Raw genomic sequence first — 3,881 nt, forward strand, 5'->3', positions numbered from 1 at the left:
GCCTGGGCTGCCCTGGGCTTGATACCAACGTCCAGGGATTAAAGGCGCCCGGGCTTTATATAGCCCTGGCTTGGGGCATGCCCAGTGCCAGGAAGGGCGGGGAGGGCTTAGGCCCCACGGGGCTAGAGAGCTGGCGGGAGGGGCGGGTGGGGGAGAGGCGCTCCCAAAGGAACCAGGTGCAAGCACGTGGGACGGGGCGAGAAGAGCCTAGCAAAGAGCACAGACACCCCTGTCCCGACCCCCACCCCCACCCCGTCCCCCCCTGCCCCCAGCTTCTCCTCCTGTCCCTCTTGGCGCTGAGGCAAAGGAACAGCCGGTGAGAGCCCCGAGAGAGAGAGAGCAGCGCACTGACAGACGTGCCGTGACTGCCGCCTTGGAGACAAACCCCTGCCTTGGCTTTGATTAGGAGACAGGGGTTCGCACAGAGATTGAGGAAAAAGTCAGAGAAAGACACAGGCAGAGGCAAAAGAAAGAAAGGGAGAGACACAGAAAAATAGGAGAGACACAGGGACAGAAAGAAAGGGGAGACAGAGGTAAGCGGACAGAGAAAGGGAGAAAGACAGACATGGAGGGAGAGGGGAGAGGACAGAGACAGAGAGATACAGAGACAGAGGGAGAGACAGAAAGAGAGAGAGAGACAGGGACAGAGGGAGATAGAGCAGAAAAGGAAGAGAAGAGGAGAGGAGACAAGAGTCAGAAAGGGAGATACAGAGACAGGGGGGAAATGCAGAGATACGTCAGAAAGAAAAAAAGAAACACACAGAGAAAAATAGTGACAAGGAACCAGAGACACACCCAAAGAGAGACTACAGGAGGGAGGAGAGAAAGGGGGAGGGAGGAGGAGAGAAAGGGAGAGGGAGGGAGGGAGAGATGAATCTGTAGCACACTGATCTGTGTGACAAGGGAGACTGAGGGACAAGGGAGGGCAAGAGACTGGTACAGATCCACCCTCCCCTCATCCTCCTTCACACACACACCCCAAAGAGGGACTCACACGGACAAAGCCACGGAAACAGAGACACATTGTTCAGGACAAGCAGTCACACAGCCCCAGAGACAAGGCAGGCTCCCACTCCCCATGGGACAGCTATGGAAACCAAGTTCTGGCCAGAGGCCCACAGAGGCAACTCGGGGAGCCTGGCACCAGCACGGTCACACAGCCAGGACTAGAGCCCACGCCTTCTGTATCCCAGGCCAGGGCACTTGTCTCTTTCAGAAAGCTATGTATGTGGCCACAGTGAAAACAGGCCCCCTGCCTCCCAACCTCCCCCCCCCACCACCACATACATCAGCCCTCTAAAAGGTGTCCCACACTCATTGACTTTCTTAGACAACATGACCAGCTACTGAAACCTGAGCAGGGAGGACCACCCACAGCCCTGGCAAAGTCAGCATGCAAGCATCATGCTGGGTAATAAGGAGTGAGCACCCAGAAGCCAGTCCCAGGGCTCCCCAGAGAACTGCTTTTGTGTGCTTTCTAAAAGATGGAGCATGGAGCCCAAGGTCCGAAAGGTTCTCTCCCCACAGCCCCACTTCCCTTTGTCCTCCAGCCTGTTGCTGGCTCTCCCACCCCCCCCGGGCTCAATTTTTGGGTCCCCCAGGGTGCAGCTCAGGGTGCAGGGTGGGGTCTTCGGTTCTCTTTCATCCTGAGCATCTTCACAAAAATAAACACACCTGGGAAAGCTCCCCAACACTGACGCAGGGGGTGCCCACTTCCTAGAGGGCCTCAAGCATGAGATGGGTCACCACTAGGCAGGGCTGATCTGGGGAAAATCTGGTTTAGAGGTTTGGGTTGGATCAGGTAGGCCCCGAGGTCCCTCCCAGTGCAGGCAGCTCAGAAAATCAGGGCAAGGCCAGGGCAATTGATTCTCCCCAGTCACCCAAACTAGAGTAGGAAAGGGGTGAGGCTGAAAACAGGCAGTTTGGCCCAGTGGGAGGCTCACTTTGACAGCTTGTTCTACGAGCCTTTACTTTCTCATCTGTAAAATGGGAGAGGGGGATGGATGGGGTCTCTTCCAGCTCTGTTGTCCTGTGCATGCAAAGGCAGCTCGGGGCGATGGAACCTCTGGCCCTCTGGGACACGGGCGCCCTGGCCAGGGCTAGATTTAGAGTTGAGACCCAGGTTCAAATCTTGACCCTGCTACTCAATACGTGTGTGACTTGGCACATCTCTTCTTCTGGGTCTCAGTTCCCTCATCTGTAAAATGGGGAGTTAGATCAGGTCATCCCTAAACTTTCTTTCCATTTCCGGGTCTTTCGGTCCCCATTCCCAGACCCACTAGTCCCTGTCTCTGGCATTCCAGCTCCAGCCAGTCAAGAATTCTTGACCACTGGCAACCTGCCAAACACTTTGTGTCACTTCCGCAGCTGCCATGCTCAAGGCCAAGGGGGCCTTCTTAGGTGGCCCAGGCCCTGGCCATGGTGCTGCCCTCAGCTGACAAATACTGACAGAGCTCATTCTGTCTCAGAGCTGGGAGCAGCCTCACCTTGAAGGGCAGCTAGAACAGCTTCCAGCCCAGTGGAGCAGGAATGCCTGGAAAGATGCCATCAGGCCATGGAGAACCTACTTTTTACCCAGGCAGCTCATTCCATTCTCGGGCACCTCTAATCGTCAAGAAGCTTCTCCTCACTTCAAGCTCTTCGGTCAGGAAGACCCGAGTTCAGATTGGCTTCACACTTGCTAGCTGTGTGACCCTGGGCAAGTCAATTCACCCTGCTTGCCTCAGTTTCCTAATCTGTAAAATGAGCTGGAGAAGGGAAATGACCAACCACTCCAGTATCTTTGTCAAGAAAACCCTAAATGGGGTCACGGAGAGTTGGACACAACTGAACAGCAACAGGATGTCTACTTGGAAGGGAACACAGAGACCGTCAAGTCCAATCTCCTCATTTTACAGGTGAGGAAACTGAGGCTCAGAGACATTGAGTGATTTGCCCAGTGTCACACAGCTGGCAAATGTCCGAGGCAGAATTCAAACCTACATCTTCCTGACTAAACCCAAAACTTTCAGGGCCAGTTAGGTGACACAGAGGATAGAGCTCTGAATTTGGAGTCAGGAAGACCTGACTTCAAATCCTGCTTCAGATACTGCCTGTGTTAACCTGTGTGACTCTTCTCTGGGGCTCAGTTTCCTTATCTGTAAAAATAGGAATAATAATGGCACCTACCAAACAGGGCTATTGTGAAAATAGAATGAGCTATTTGCTTTGCAAAACTGTGAAGCATTATGTAAATGCAAGTTGTTACTATGTTACATAATAATGTGTTCTAGTTATATCATCATCATCATCATCATTATCCACTATACCACAGTGGCTTTCAGAGATTAGTTTATCCAACTCATACCTGACAGGAGTCCCTGCTATGAAGATCCAAGTGGTCATCGAGCCGCCTCCTTTTTTTTTTTTTTGGTTAGGCAATGGGGTTAAGTGACTTGCCCAAGGTCACACAGCTAGTAAGTGTGAAGTGTTTGGTTTGCGGCCAGATTTGAACTCAGGTCCTCCTGACTTCAGGGCCAGTGCTCTTTCCACTGCTCCATCTACCTGCCCCCACTGCTCCACCTAGCAGCTCCGAGCTGCCTCCTTTTAAAGACTTTCAGTGATAGGGAAGGAGGTCAGCCTTTCCACTCTTGGATGCCTTGAATTGTCAAGGAGCTCGCCTTTAGACTGAGCAGAAGTCTGCCTTGAGAGCTGAGATCAGCATTCAGCTGGCTGCCACCTCCTCTGAGAAGTCTGCCTTGATTCCTCCCAGGTGGTGGTGGCCTTCCCCCAACCTCTGGTGGGACTCCAGCAGCATCTCTGGAATGGGATTGGCCATAATACTGTGCCTCTGAGTTGTTGGTGTCTATGTTTGTGTCTGTGTCTGTGTCTATGTCTATGTC

The sequence above is a fragment of the Vombatus ursinus genome, unplaced genomic scaffold, assembly GCF_900497805.2.
Source record: "Vombatus ursinus unplaced genomic scaffold, bare-nosed wombat genome assembly UNPS02011369.1, whole genome shotgun sequence".
Lineage (NCBI taxonomy): Eukaryota > Metazoa > Chordata > Mammalia > Diprotodontia > Vombatidae > Vombatus > Vombatus ursinus.